The 16,816-nt window shown below is 35.1% G+C and overlaps 1 protein-coding gene across 1 annotated transcript in view; it reads left to right on the top strand.

Moving 5' to 3' along the window:
• ZNF385D (zinc finger protein 385D) overlaps positions 1–16,816 on the top strand; it is a 242,742-nt gene that overhangs the window by 51,670 nt on the left and 174,256 nt on the right. The window lies entirely within an intron of this gene.

Here is a 16,816-nt window from a genome sequence, read left to right as displayed (position 1 = left end):
TTGGTACATAATTAACTGTCGGTGTCCCAGGCCAAGCACACTGACAGATATTTTATGGCCTAAATTCAAAATAATAATTAAAAAAGTATTTTCACTGGTTAGTATAGGCAGTAGTTTATATAAGACTTTCTATTATATCATGGAATCATATAATGGTTTGGATTGGAAGGGACCTTAAAGATGATCCCATTCCAATGCCCTGCCATGGGCAGGGACACCTCCCACCAGAGCAGGTTGCCCAAAGCCACATCAAGCCTGGCCTTGAACACTTTCGGGGATGGGGCATCCACAGCTTCTCTGGGCAGCCTGTGTCAGTGCCTCACCAGGAAGTAAGAATTTGTGTTAAGTAAGAACTCACAAGGAAGTAAAGAATTTCTTCCTTTGATATCTGCTTGTTGACTTCTGATTTCTTCCTTCCTTCAATCTACTTAGTGGTAGCTTAAGCCACAGGGATTCTTTGAGTATTCTGTTGAAATACTATCTCCTGCTAACATTAGAAAATGCATGTTTAAAACTCTGCATTCCTAAGATTAACCTAAATGAATCTCAAACCAGGTGGTTGTCATGTTAGTTGACTGAATGTGTCAAACACAAAAACGTGCTCATACAAACAGGATTAGCAGATCTGCAAATACTGAGTAGTAACGGGCCTTAAATGTACCTTGTCCTTTTGTGAAGATGGGAATTAAATAAACAAGAACTTGATCTATTGAATCATTAAGGTTGGAAAATACCTTCAAGATCATCTGGTCCAACCATTACCTTACTACCAATGTCACCCAACCATGTCCCTATGCACCAGGTCCAACCTTTCCCTAAACACTCTGAGGGATAGTGATGCCACCACTTCCCTGGGGCAACCCGTTCCAATGCATGACTTCTCTTTCTGAGAAGAAATGTCTCCTAATTTCTAACCTAAACCATTTCTAACTAACCAGAACTGAACACAGTACTTGAGATGTGGCCTGAGCTTCTCAGCACTATTGTCTGGACCTAGCAGTTCCTCCTCTGTGAAGTGACCAGCTGCAAACCTGAAAATGTGGGGGAAAGTCAAGTCCCTTTCATCATGCCTACAATCCTAGTAGTTTCTTTCAGAAATAATCAAAGCTAGAGGTAAAGTCAAAACACAGCATGGCTAGAACGTTATCTTGAACACAGAGTTTGTCATCTGAACAACATTCATTTTTCATGCTAAACAGGTTTTATAGGTTTAAAAAAATACCATGAATTCAAGCAAAGTGGAAGTTTACATTTTTGAAAAAAAAATAAAAAAAAATAAAAGTGAAACAATCAGTGTAGCCCTTGGATTTATCTGAGCTAAAGTAATATCCTTTCTGTTGCTTCAGATTGTTGAGGCAAATCATGGCTGCAAACCAAAGTGGGTGATTTGGCTGGTAGACTCCCCTTTGCTGGGTGCTAGGTTTCACACTGGGAGACTGAAGCTGGTTGTGTGAGAGAGGTGCATGCCTTGTTCCAGGCTGGTCCAAGCAGTGGGCCTGGTGAGAATTCTTTCTCCTTTCATCTAGGATGGGAGTCTGCCTTCTCTCATCTTTTGGCACTTGTAAGCTGTCTAATGCTGCTGATGGGAGATGCAAAGCTTTTCCTTTTACTGACTTCTCTCAGATTATTATTGCAACTCATTAGCCCATTCCTCTGGCTTCCCCCTTGTTAGCTTTCCAGGACTGCTATCAGTCTTCTGAAATAAATACGAGTATTGATTGTACAACAGCTCTCTTAATTTTACGGTCTCTACAGTGTCCATAGCTTTTCATAGAGATCGTGCAGAATATGAATAATCTAGGCATCAAACTTGCCACTAACTGTGATGTTTCAGCTCCATAACTTTCATTAATTTTAGGATTTCCTTCCATTGCATGCATATACATTCATATGAAACACTGCTGAATGCTGTGGGTACATATTCTGATGCTATTAACCACCTTGCTTAGTGTCTTTTAATTGCAAGAAAATCACTGACTTCCAGTTTTCATACATGATAATAATATCTAAACAAACAAACAAAAAAACCCTCCTTGATGTTTGGAATGAAGCAGTTTCAAAGGCAACTCAAGCAATCACAGCAACAACTTTCTGGATATGTTGTCTGACAAAATATCCAAATACCTATTTTTCTTCAAGCTGAATCTTTCATATATGTAGACTCTTTTAGCAATTCATTTACATTATGTCTTTTCTCACTGTTCATATGTATAATGTCTTCTGTAGTGGAGGATAAAGTGCTCTTTGTGTGTTTTAGAGGCTTATTTCTGACTGCCAGCAAAGTTTTAGATAGATTGGTTAGTATATTTTTGCCTGATTTGATAACATACTTGAGGGCATTAAACTAGGGTATTAAAAACTCTGTATTTCTTGAAGAGCTCTCTTTATTATTCTCTCTGTGCTTTATTTTCCTGTTTCATAGAGGTGTATTAAGCCCATTCCCCATGTTCTTGAAGTGTTGAGGTATTGTTTTTTTGGAGCCTATTGCTAAATATCAAGTAGCTTGAAAAGGTAGAAGATGAAATTTGTCCACACATTGGAAAAAATAATATTTATTTATTGTATCCTATGAATATTTGGTCAATAAGCTATGTGGATAAGGAAAAACTCTTCATTGCTTTCAAAAGAAAAAGAAAATGCAAAACTTGGTTTAAGCTTTGCTTATTGTAGATTCATATATAGCAGTACATGGAGTTTAATTTATATTTTTACAGTTGCTCTTAGCTTTAATTTTAAAAATATAACTAAGTAAACAAAACTTCATCTGGAAAAAAAAAAAAAAAGACAAATGAGACTATTTTCTGATAATGAAAGTCAGCAAAGCATAGCCTGATTGCTTGTGATAGGGATAAATATATTTGCACTAATGTGCTTAAAAAGCAACTATTAGTTTTTAATGAATGTAGGAGATTTACTTTTTTAGCAGAGCTACTAAAATAATAATCATACATAAAGGAGTACTTCACACAAGCTCAGGAAATTATATTCGGCGATTTAGCTAGGGAATTTGGTTCTGGTTTGAAAGATAACGTTCATTTATACATACAAAAAATTGTTTAGTTCATTAGCATACTTTTATTCTGTAGACACTGAAAAGCTTTAATGCCCCCCAAATTACTTAGATGTAACTTAGTTTTATGAGTTATCCAGCACTGAAGATATAAATAGCCTTATTATTCTGTCACTTCTAGTGCAGTACTGTTGTACTGTTCCAGAACACTGCTATTGCACAATAGGAGGAATTTTAAAGTTTTTTTTTTTTTTTTTTTTTTTTTTTTTTTTTTTTTTTTTTTTTTTTCCTCTCTCTCTCACTAGTGTACTAGATTAGCTTGATTCTGCCTGAAAGTGGTCGTCTGATTTTAAGGCTTCTGGTACAGACTTTCATAGTAAAGCCTTAAAATGTGTCTAATGGGTAGATGCTGTTTTTTGAAGTAAGACTTCTGATTCATATTCTAATGCACCACCAGTGGGAGGTTAGTCAAGTTACTTTAATGGATAACAAAAGTGGTCAGCCCACAATGTGTTACCTTCATGCTAGAGACAATTTTCACTTGCTCACATCTATGTACATCTGTGTATATGTATACGTGTGTAAAAGTGTAATGGTGTTGGAGATGAAAACCAATAGAGTAAGATATATATATATATTAAAAAAAAAAAAAAAAAAAGAAACTGTCATAAAGAAACAGAGGCTTACCTTAATTTGTTAGAATTCACCTAGGTTTCACCAACAGGTATCAACCGTAGGAGCCATCTAGCAGATGCTCTGCACTTTACTATTTCACATGAGTTTAAATTCATCTTTCTATTCTCCAAAGAAACTCATCACATGCCATATAGAAATTAATATTTTTCTATGCTGTCTGATATTAACACATCATCAGCAACATTGTTTATTAGTGACTTCACAAGGAAATGCTTGAATATGGCTGATTTACGCATTAAGAAATCCACTATTAACTTTGTTACAGATCTACTTTTTTTTTTTTTCTTAAAATTTTATATTAATTACTGTTAGTGTATCAGATAGGAAACAGCAACTGGAGAAAATGTTGAAAATAATTTTCATTCTCTAGAAAATTGATCCAAGAGGAATTAGTGGCAATTTTATAGTTGAGAAATTTGGACTATGAGTAATACTTATTTTTCAATCATTACATAAAAAAAAAAAAGTGGTACTAAAAAAAAATACTCTGAAGAGCTGCTAGCTGTTAATACCACAATTGTTCTATGAGATAATATTCTTATGCCAGATTGATAAGCACATTTACAAAAACATACATTTCCAACTAAATTAGTCAGGTAATACTGATAAGTCTGTCGTGAGGTCTATAATGTCTGCCAGGGGCAAAAAATGTATTCTGTAAAACTTTCCGGCAATCTATATTTTCAGTCTATGCATGTCAATCAATTTTTTTCAGGAATGGCTTTAGCTTCCTACAGGTAGAGTAAATGGCTCAGAAAATCTTTAAATCCAAATCTAACCGTCATCAGGGTAAAAGATGATGCTTCTTGGATTAGGGCTTTAAATGTGGCTGGGGCTTTCATGGTGGCTCAAAGTGGGAAGTGAAGTTCAAAAAGTGTTTGATCTAATCCTTTTTCTAGACCATTTTGACCATTTCCTTCCAAAGAAAGAGCATGTTTAAAACTAATTATGGTTGCATATAAGCAGCAGCAGAGCAGTTGCCAGAAATGGCTGTGGCTCATAATACAGCAATAACTTTATATTATACTCTTTAATTGTTATCACATGGTTAAAAAATGCATTTCTAAAGCTGCTATAAAATGTCTTTTCATAGTCTGGTTCAACATCATCTTGTGGGAATACAAAGGTGATTCATAAATTAAAGATGGGTTACAGGTGGCTTAGAGAGTTATACCAAAACTGTGTTTATATTCAATTCTTGTATAGTTTTATGAATTAGAAGTAAGAATAAAAGCTAATGAACTCACAATGTGCAGTCATGTAGGAAAAATCAAGTGATCATATACTCCAAATTCCATAATAGGGAAAAATTTCTTTAGATAGCTAAATATTATATTCCTTAGTAGCTTGTTCCATCTGAAGAATGTACATTAAATCTTATTTGAGGTAGCTTATGTGTGTGAGGCAACAAACTAATTTAAAAGCTGATTGTTGACAAGGAATGGCAACCAATGGTTTGGCAAATCTCTACAGGCAGACTTCTTTGCAATCAATACTGTATTAATCACTTAGTCTCTGCCAATTTAAAATCAATATGTTTTCAGGGAGTGCATCCAGCACCGTGAAATGGGATGTAACATCAGCATTACTGTTGCACTAGGACTGGGAAGTCAAAACAGGAAATTTTACATTTCCTGTTTTGCCTCCTAGAATAAGTCTAACATTTTTCTACCTGAGTGTAATTTATGTATGCTAAGTATTTTATGAAACACTTCTCCTAGGAGACACCTTCCATCAGGCAGAAGGATAAAGTCCAGAAAAAAAAAAATATCCCCAATAGGAGTGAATGACCAGTGCAGTCCTGACTGCATCCTACAGTCTTGCAATAGGAAGTATGTGTAACAGAAAAAGGCTGTTCATTTTTCCTGTGTGATATTTCACTTGCTTGGCCTCGGCATTTGCGGTTAATGTTTTTCCCCCAAATCAAAACAAAACAAAAATTTCATATAAATGAAATAGTTGAAGGAAGAATGGTTACTGATGTGAAAAGGGGGGAAATAAGAAAGCACTTTTGAAGTATGATTCATGTTAACAGAGCATAATTTGAGAACTAAAGTCCATTGCTTTGCAATAAGAGAAATTATTTTATCATGGAAATTGAGGAAAGCCTTTAGGATGACAAACGTTTTCTTGTTCATGACCTTATCCTATAAAGTATGAAGAAGTGTTTCAAAGTGTAAAAGGCAAGAAGGTGCCAGTAGAGGTAGTAATTACTATAAATCTGTTTTCTGGAGACTGTCTCATGTGCTTGCATTTAATAAATTTTCTTCTTTGCCTATTCCAAAATAATATTAAAGTGTTTTGTGTGTTGTTGTGTTTTCTTTGTCTGAATCCCATTGTGAGGCAGGTCTGTGGATTGCTCAGTTGGCTCCCCATGTTCTGCACAAATGCAGAAGAGAGATAAATGTTAATCTCACTCAGACGTCATGTCTAAACAGACATGCCTTGCAATTAGTGATTTCACTGCTCACTTTCAAGTATACTGCATTTGGACTTATATTACATGGATTATCACTGTAAACTTTTCTATACTTTTCCCGCAAGGGACTTTCTAGTACGAACATCAGTTTTGTGGTGATTTGATATATGTACTACTATATCAAGCTCAATTTAATCAACTGTGTTTGTAGAGAATTAAGATAAAAGTGATCTATATGAGCCTTACTGAATTCTTTGAGCAGTTACTTTTGATAACTGTAGCTTTTGTTCCATTCTCTTCTTTATTTATATATTTTTAATAAAAATATAAATATTTAAATATTTTTTTAATACTGTGTTCTTGGAGAGAAGTTCTGACAGACAGAAAACAAGCAATGGCTTCTAAGGCATTCTCTAGGCAACTTAAAAGGACAGCAGGTTCATTATTTCTCTCTTCACCATTGGAAGCATTCTAAAATTGAGCAGCTCATTGTACATTTTTTATAGAACTTTTAGGTATACGGACAGGGAAATACTTGAGAAATGGATGATCTTTGCATTTTTTGTTTCCCTTTAGGTGGAGAATAGATAGCAAAAATATTTGTCTAACAGAGATAGCTAGAGAGGGTAGACAAAAGAAATACACTGGCATTTGGGGTAACTTTTGCATTTGAGCAAGTTTAAGTGAAGGCTTTGTTCATGTAAGTTTGGCCTCGAGGGTGATTTTCATGCAGTGGTCCAATATTTACAGGAGTATTGAGATGGTTTGTAAGTAGTCCTGGGCTTCTGCTTTCAGAAGCATATTCTACCCAATTGTTTAGTCTTTCTTTAGTGTGGGAGGAAACAAAACCAAGCTAGTTACTTCCAAGGAATGTTTTAAAATCTGCTCTAGGTTGAAATACCTGTTGTCTCTATTGGCTATAAGGGAAGTCTAGATGGCTAGCTCAGATGCAGATGTTATCAGTGCCCAGCCTTAGTCATTCGTGTTCTAATGTACCTTCTGGGTCCATATTACATGGATTCACAAACCTGCAGGTATAGCCTTTCCTGTGTTCATATGCAAGGTATACTTCAGGTAAATAAAACTATTACACTTCTTTGTAAGAAAGCCACACACAGTGTCAACCACTGTGTCTATCTGTTTTAAGGACTGTTGTTTTATTGGTGACATTGAATAATGGAACAAAATCCTCATACAGTAATACTGAAGTCTGGCAACTCCTTCACCCCCCAACCCTTCTGGAGGATTTCCTGTTAGATCAAAGAAGTTTGTCAGACACTTATCTTCTCTTATCCTCATCATAGCTAATGCAGTCCATGTGTCAGCCAGAGTCGCCACTGTGACAGTGAGTTTGTAGTACCTGAAGTGAGATGATTCAACAGAGGTAGCAGATATTCTTCCGAGGGTTTTCTGTCTGATCCAAATTTATACAGAATATTTTACTGAAGTTATTCAAACCACACTTACAGGAAGTCTGGTCATAGCTGAAAATCTAACTCAGTGCTGTGACTAGTCTCCAAATATGTTAAGTATTCAAGAGAAACACATAACTAACATGTTGCATGTCATGTTATGTTTGGCATCAGTCTCCCTCTTAGTACAGTTACAAATAAGAATCAAGCCCAATTCTGCTTAAGAACTTTGCAGTTATTTAGATGACAGCTATCTAGGTAGAAAAAGAGTTGCCCAGCTCTTTGGACATTTTTTCGTCACTATTAACAAAATCAAGTGGTCAAAATTCTAAAAAAAGTGGAGCTAGAATTTTTCATGCCTTTATGTACATTTATATGTTGTGTAGTCTCAAAATGATATACTCCTGCTTTTTGTTGGGAACAATTTTAGACAGACAGTTGCCCAAGACAGCCTGTACCATATTTGTTTACTGTATTCTGACAGTAACTGAAATTCTTCTTTTTCAAATAGTAGTTCAAGTTGCATATAAGATGCATAATGTAAGATGACCTAATGTAGCAACCATAGAATCACACAGATTTTTATGTACCTTATAAGTCCAAAACATTAAAAAAAAAAAAAAAAAAAAAAACTTTGAGAGATTGTTTTGCATTACTTATCTTTATGACTTTTTTTTTTTTTTTTGGAGAGATTGTTTTGCATTAATTATCTTTATGATCTGGAAAGCAAATTCAGAGGTAACAGATCCATTTTTCCTTTAAATTGATTGAAACGTAGAAAAGGGATTTTTTTTTTTTCTTAAATTAACAAGCACTTAATTAAAGAACTAAAATCCCAAGTACATACAGAATATTGAATTTCAATATTTGCAAAAAGGTCTGTTTATAAACATACAGATATGCGTTTGCTCATCTGTATGCTCCATGTCTGAGAAACCTTCCAAAACTGTCTGGCCTGTACTTCAACTGCTGGAAATGTACCAGAATCCCAAATTGTGTAAAAAAAAAAAAAAAAAAAAAAAAAAAGTGCCCTTTTTGGCCAAGCCCATATCCCTTTTTGGACACTCTTGTGCCAGAGCAGATGTGGTGTGCAGCTGAACACTATTTACAGTATAGGGACATCTAGCTGATCAAAATTTCCACAGTTGCTGCAATAATCCTTCATTTCTGTTGTTTATCTGAGATCCACCCTTCCAGTGGGTCTGATAGGAAGATCTAGTTTAGGTATTGAAGATTTATTATCTTTAGAAAAATAGCTAAGATATTAGCAGGATGCTATTACTTGCAATAATACACTTTTGAGATAGACCTCGATAGTAGTGGTGTTATTAAAAAAGACTTCTCATGGCAGTGTTTTTGCTTAGACTCTATGGGTGTTTATAGAAGGGTTGGCCATGGATACTACATGCTGGAAAAATTGTCTTACTCATTTGCTACTATCAAGCTGTGGAGTGAGAGTTTCCACATACTGATCTTGTTTCCTAGAGCTTATGAATTAGAAACAGTGAAAATCTGCATGCTTTTGTTAGACATATATATTTTTCATTAGGTAGATGATGAAAATGTATGTAATGTTTGCTTATGATCCTCCTAATTAAAACTGGTCTTTCATGCATTTCAAGAGCTTCATTCAAGTGCAGGTGGAAGGCAGGCTTGGCTTGATTGACTGTAAAATGCTTCCACATTTACATTTGTCCTGTGAAATAAATATGAAAGAAAAAATCCTTTGATTGTGTCTGAATCAGAATGTGGTTATTAGTTCCATGAGTGTAAGAGGGAAGGGAGAATGAGGGGGATGTAGTGGTGGTTCAGTAGATGATTTGGAAGAGCAGAGAAAACATGGGATGAGGGACAAAGGAAAAAGGGCTCCAGAAAATATATTTAAAGTACATATACACACACTGAGTGTGTCAAATGAAGTAGTAAAAGAATTAATCATAATGCAGAATGAGGAAAAAAAAAATACAGATAACATACTATACAAGTAATTTCTGTTTAAAAAAAATTTAATGTTGTTACATTCCAGGAGTGTGTGTTAAAGTACTGTGTCTTTGGGGGGGTGGGGGTGGGGGGTGGAAGCATAGGGATGCATTTGCCTGTTCTGTAGTTGTTATAAAACAAAGTATTGATGCTCTCGAAAACCTTTTTTTTTTTTTTTTTTTTTTTTTTTTTTCTTAAATGCTGTGTAAGAATACACTCCAGTCAAGGGCTGAGGCAAAACAAATACAATGCACTGTATTGAAAATAGATTCTTCAGAAAGATCAATAAATTCTATATGCAGCAGAATGAAGTTATCAACATGCAAATATTTTAAGCAAAGCAGAATTAACAATTGCCAAGATAAGATATTCTTTCAAAGCACATTGAAGACATTTTCTAGTTTACATAATGTAATTAAATTCAAGCCTGAAGAATTCAAATTTGTCCCAAAGACATTATTGGCAATGTGATTTAATGTGGTGATAAGGATGAAAATGTAGCATGTTTGGAAGCCACAAGAGTATTATAAAATTATGTTTTGAGAGCTGACAACTACTCAATAATGACATAATGAACAGAGGACCTATTCTATTATTTAACTAAGATTTAAACTCATCTTTAATCCCCCAAACTGGGGGATACTATCTCATATCTTGTAAGATCAGCTAGTTGAATATACTAAATATATGCTATGTAAATATATACAGTATACTAAAACTATTTCATAAATTGTAATATTGTTTGATCATTCTGGATTATGAGTGCATCGATTTTTGCAAATTAGAACTTCAGTCAGGGTACAGAAAGCTTAATTATTTGAAGCACTTCTTGGTGCTGGTGGGGGGACATCTGAAAAGGTGTTAATGTTTTGCTATGCATGAGGGAGGGTAATTTAGTTTGCTCAATTGACAGGATCTTTGACTAGGGTTAAAAAGGTAGAGAACTATTTGGATAGTGATTATTTCTATGGGACAAGCTTTCAAGTCAAGCTCATCCTCTTTATAGGATTTATTTGTTCTTTAACAACTTCATGGCATGACCCCTGATTGACAATGAAGTGGTATTTATAGTGTTTAGCCAGTCATCAGAAATGACTAATTATGCCTCCTTCAGAGTGTACGTGCTTTGATGACGCATGTAATATGCTCTCATTATCACACAATTTGGTATCTCTGATAAGTTTAAAAATATGTATATGTAGTATGGGTACTTAACGTTAGTTTTTCTCAAAATTCCATAAATTAAACATTTTGTAATTTTTAAGTAAAAAGCTGTTGAACCTCCTGTGGTGTCCCCTTTCAAAATAATAGATGTTCCATGTTCACTAAGTCTCTTTTGCGCTTGCCATTTTAGAAAATCTTCTAGCAGCTTGAATGCATGTAAGCCAAGGAAAAAAGATCCAAAGGCTAATCCATTAGTAGCCTCTCAGATCTGACCTTCCCTTAGAAAATATTCTATGGAAAGGCTAAAACTGCTCTTTACAAAAGGGCAAAAGACTGCAGCAGAAAAAAATTATGAGATAAGTAACACATGTAATACCAGGACCAAAATTTTATATAATTCTCTTATTGAAAAAAAAAAAAAAAAAAATTATTGTAAAACTTATTATAAAATACTACCTGGAACCCTGTAAACTGGATTTCTGTGACTCTTGCTTTAAATTTACATCTTTTGAGTTTTCTGTTTTTAAATTACAAGCTAACTCCAATTAAAAGTTAATAAATAAATAAAGTTACATTGTGTTTTGCCTCCCTTCATTGTCCCCAGCCTGGCATCCAAGAATAACATATGCATCCTGTTTTATTATTTATTATTATTATTAAAATGTCTACCAACAGAAGCTTTCTAACAATTTTATGGTTAAATTTTTCAGTCAGAAACTTTAACAGGGTGCTTGCATTTTCATCCCAGGAAAAAAAATATACATATATATATATATATATATATATAGCCTAGTAGGTAGGTTACTTTGGGGTATTACCCCAGGATAGTTTTAATTACTTGTTTGTCTTGATTCCCATCAAGGCATTTCCCTTCGGTCTTCCTTGTCCTTGATGACCTCTGTCACCAGAGAACTATCCAGAATTCTGTTATTTTTTCATTTGTCCTAGTTAGATTTATTTGTTTCTTTGTCCATATAGACAGGCATTCATAACATCAGATAGAGGTTGGTAATATCACAAGATTATTAAAGCACTCATCAGATGTCTAGGAGATGGTAGTCTAAATTCCTGTACTGAAAGGATGAGGACAGATGATGGGAGTTGGAGAATGTACTGTGGACCTGTAGAGATCAATTCTTGTGTAAGGTGGACAAGCCTTGGGTTGCCTGCAAGATGGATGGCTAACCTCCAGCTGAGACTGATCTGCTCACATTTCAGATGGCTCTAATGAACTTCTACCTAGTGGTTGCAGTGGAAGACCATCTTCAAGAACCTTGACTGAAACCATTCATTCTTATTCATCCCCTCTGCATTGGTTGGGTCATTCAGCAAATATAGTGAAGATAGAGGTTTTTAAATTTGACTAGAATAGTTACAAGACCCAGGTGACAGAGATGTAACCAGCCATGACACATTTTTATGCCCAACAGCAATGAGCAGGAATCCAATAGGATGTTACTAAGGACAATTCCAAGCAATAATCATACTGTAAACTGATAAAATTTTGACAGTTATAATTTAACTCCCTCCTCTTCCTAATCAATTGTCTCTTGTATGCTGAGTAGAAAGTAAAGTATAATATAGGAGATTGAAAATTTTGCAATTCCTAATTGTAAAAATTATGATTAGCTTGATATTCAATGACCAAATTAATAATAAAAATAAATCCACATTGAGCAGTAATGGGAAAGAAAAAAAGGGAAAAAAAAAAAAAAAAAAAAGGAGAAACGGAAATCTTAGTGTGGCTATTTACCTTTGCAGTAAATTGATTATGCCTCTGAGAAAGCATCTAGAATGGTAGTGTGGCACTGCATATGTATGCATGTGCATGTGCACATGGCTTAATATAAGCATGTGTTTATATGCATGTGTACATGCTTTAATCATTTCATTTATCATGCACAGTACTGCCTGAATATCTTTAAATCTTTGGTTTTAAGGGATGTAAATGAGGATGAAACATAGATCTGAATAATGACATAATGTAATGCTCTGGTGGACAGTGATCAAGGAAGTAGTAGATATGTAATGAAGAAGTGTTCCAGTACAAAAATTATCAACAGTTTATAGACAATGATAAATAATCTTTAGGATGACAAAACAAGCACTGCAGAATTCTGTGTTAAATGCTTTTATTGAGGCTTCTATTTCTTACACTATTTTCCATGAAAGCTTTTCTGTCAGTGCTATCGTTTTCTATGGCACGAAGCTAAGCTGACAAATCACTGTAAACCCACAGATGAGCTAGAATTCACTTTTACATTGCAGTCAACTTTGTGAGCAGTCAGAATATGTTCAATAAATGCCCATGAAAAGACAAATTTATTTATTTATTTATTTACAGAAAGGTAAAGCAGAGCTTCTGCAGATGAAGTGGGTGTAGCAATCCGGCATACCATCATGCTTCTTTGTGAAAAACTTCTGTTCTGCTATCTGCAGGCTGTTGTTCTTCAATGCTGGGCAGAGATACAAACCTCAACAGTTCTACAGCCTTCTCTAAAACACACAAGCTGAGATGGTGTTGGTGCGACACTATCCTTTATTCAGGATGAATTCATAGTCAGTATGCTTAGATCTGTTTTTTCATATCTACAAAGTCTGGAGAGATATGACTGGGGCTTTCAAACCTGTGGGAAATTCTTTTGATTGTTAATATATATTCAGTTGTTAATCAGTATAGGAACGTGAAGTAAAAGCTATAATGTGCAGCTTTATCTGTGGCACACCATTAATCTATATAAAACAGAAGTAAATATTCTGTAAGGACAATCTCATGATTTTTGTCTCTTCATCCATCTCTAGACACCTAGAGTAAGTAGGTTTATTTTCAGAGATACTGAGTGGCAAAATGACTAAAAATCAAGTTACTGAATTATCTAAAAATAGAAGCAGTACTATAATCATGTTTCAAAATTATTGACTTCCTAATTATTTTGGCATGAATAAGGTTGAAAAGTATTTGGATTGAAATGGTCTCTGAAAAATGTGCATTGAAGAGAGAGATTGGCTTTGGTATACAATCTTTTCATTCAGCTCTGGGAAATGGACAGAATTAGTTATAGGCTTCTGTGATAGCAGGATGTTTTCAAACGTGGTAATTAAATTCAGAAGTATAGCAGATCAAAAGGAAACCATACAGAAAAAGATGTAACAAAGTCAAGAACAGATACAGACAGAAGTTTTTTGCTGTAAATGCTGTTCTGAATTAGAATGGCAGGAGTCTCTGTCAATAAGATCAAAAGGTAGGAAGAGAGATGAAAACTCTCCTTTTAGTGTTAATTATTATAAACCAGGTAAAAATGTATTTGAACACCATTGGCAGAGTGCAGGTGGGGGGAAGTGGGGAGAATAGTACTGGACCATTCCAAATTCAAAAAGAAATTGATTGTTTCTGGGTGATTTAATTTTTTTTTTTCTTTTTTTTTTCCCCTCTTCACTGTTAATGTTAAATGGCTATATAATCTAATAGGTATTTTGTGAAATGCTCCCATTCTCTCTACCTTTTTGAAGTTAAGCATGAACAGCATAAAGTAATCCACAGGAATTTCAGAGGAACATACTTGTAGGATGTCAGCCAGGTCATTCATTTTTGATCTTTGGTTTTATATTGGGCAAAATATTGAAGTACAGTGTGATCATTTGGGCAAAAAAAATGTGATACGGTATGATCATTTAAGATCCCAGGAAATTATCTCGGGTGTTGGGAAAACTAATGTTACAGTTAATTCTGAAATGTTACAAGAAAATTCAATTGTTCTTGTATAATTTTCATGCTGGTTTCACTTGCAGGTGTTCTTCATGTTCTGTTCTAAATTGGTGCTTAGTGTTATTGAGCACAGTTAGTAGTTGCTGCAATGATCTCATATAGAGCCAAATTTCAACGGGTGTGAGTGATCTGCAGGGCTCCTAGTTCTTTTAAGAGGTTTGGAAGCTTTGGCTAGGTTTCAGCTCACATATCAGAGCATGTGAAGTTAGGTGATTGTGTATAGCAGTCTAGAAGTGAATTAGGTGTCTAAGCTCCACTTTTGATCAGTGAAACTCTAGTCAATATAGTTAATGGAGCTTAGAGTGCTATTTAGCCATCCAAATGTAGGTGTGTACTTCTGAATGAGGTAAGTAACTCTTCAGCCTTGGTTTACTACATCAATTTGATCTCCACTGACTGTGACATCCAGCTCATAGGTGGGCACCAGCATATAGACACAATAATCTTGGAATCAGTCTCTGAGGCAAATGCTACCTATGCAGAGGTCTAGAAAATATACAGAAAATATATACATATATATATCACTGATAATTTTACTGCATAACAAGTTGTTTCTTATGAGAAGCAGCTGAGGGAGCTGGGATTGTTCAGTCCGGAGAAGAGGAGACCCAGGGGCAACCTTACTGCACTCTATAGATACCTTAAAGGAGGCTGTAGAGAGGTGGGGGTTGGTCTGTTCTCCCACGTGCCTGGTGACAGGATGAGGGGGAATGGGCTAAAGTTGCTCCAGGGAGGTTTAGGTTGGATATTAGGAAGAACTTCTTTATTGAAAGGGCATTGGAACAGGCTGCCCAGGGAAGTGGTTGAGTCACCAGCCCTGGAGGTCTTTAAAATACCTTTAGTTGTAGAGCTTAGGGATATGGTTTAGTGGAGGACTTGTTAGTGTTAGGTCAGAGGTTGGACTCGGTGATCTTGGAGGTCTCTTCCCACCTAGATGATTCTGTGGTTTTGTGATTCTTACACTTTAACATGAAACTTGTATGTATAGAATAACAAAATGTTTCCACATGGATATGTGAATCAAATTGTGGGCTGATGTGAATAAAAACAGTACAAATTTGCCAAATTTATCTCACAAAAAGTTGAATGCTGTATCTCGAGTTGAATACTCTATCTTTCATCTTTTTATACCCTCAAATTATTGCCTTTTCTGTTGCTAACTTCTCCTCCTCCATTTTTGCATGTTAATTTCTGGTATATTGCAGATTTCTCACCTTTAATTAACATTTCCTTTGATAACAACATGTTGGCCAAAATAATTTTTCCTTGGAAATTAAAGATGAAATTGAAACATGTCATATATGATATATGTTTTTCTATGAGTTTAGTGACTATTAGACTATTTAATAGCTACTGAAGATGAAATTTATCTTGCCTAACTGTAGCTGGCTAAAAGTTTTATGCTTCCTCTCTTCCTCTAACATAACAATTTGCCATGGGATGAGTTGCTCTGTGAGGCACCTGCAGCACTCCACTGCCAAAAGCACTGGCTAGTTGAGGTTGAGATGTTTTCTTTTTAGGTAGTTAAAGCTGAATTTACCTTAAAATCCTTCCTGTTCCCTGACCTTTCCCTGTGCTGTGCTCTTCTCTGTGCTAGCACCTTGCAGATTCTTCAGGTGCTGTTGCAAAGCATCTCCAGTGTAGGACAGAAATTGCTGCATTTTGCAGCTGCCTCAGTGTTTGTGTCCCTTCCTCTACATAGGTCTACAGCCTTGCTCCTGTCGCTCGAGCCATTGTAAAGACAGAGCTGTTCCGCTCCTATTCATGTTGGGACTTCATTTGCCTTCAGATTTCCTATTGCAATGGTATATTGAAATCACAGTACAGTGCCTTCAAAATCACTGGCAAACCTAAAATCATACTGCATTGTTACTATTTTTCTTTTTATCTTTTCCATTTTTGACTAGCTCTGTACAGCGTCAAGAAATGAAGAAGTATTGTTTCATGTCTATATTTTGAAGTGTTTTCCATCTCAGGGCTTTAGGCTGTGGAAATTGATAAGATTATATTCTATGGGAGCAAACAAAATACAGATTAAAATCTTACATCTTTCTTATAGCAAAACTAGGAGCAAAACTATTTGGGAAGAAATTAATAGTCAGTGGCTTGGGAGGAAAAGTGTAACTTCTTTAAATAACTAAAGGCTATTAGATGACTAAAAAAACAAAAACATTTCATGTTCAGAAAATGGAAGACTTTGGCTAAAAGCCTTTTCTGGTTCAGCTACAAGATAAGGGCAGCAGCTAGAAATAAATAAATAAATAAATTTGGAACAAAATGATAAAAGAGAAAATGGATACTAATTGATATAAATTAGAAATAAGAAGTATGGAAAATTTGTAGGGGAAGCCAAAAACAGGAAATAAAAA

The sequence above is a fragment of the Oxyura jamaicensis genome, chromosome 2 (assembly GCF_011077185.1).
Source record: "Oxyura jamaicensis isolate SHBP4307 breed ruddy duck chromosome 2, BPBGC_Ojam_1.0, whole genome shotgun sequence".
Taxonomy (NCBI): Eukaryota; Metazoa; Chordata; class Aves; order Anseriformes; family Anatidae; genus Oxyura; species Oxyura jamaicensis.
Note: the sequence above shows the minus strand (reverse complement) of the source record. Positions and strands in the feature narration are given on the sequence as shown.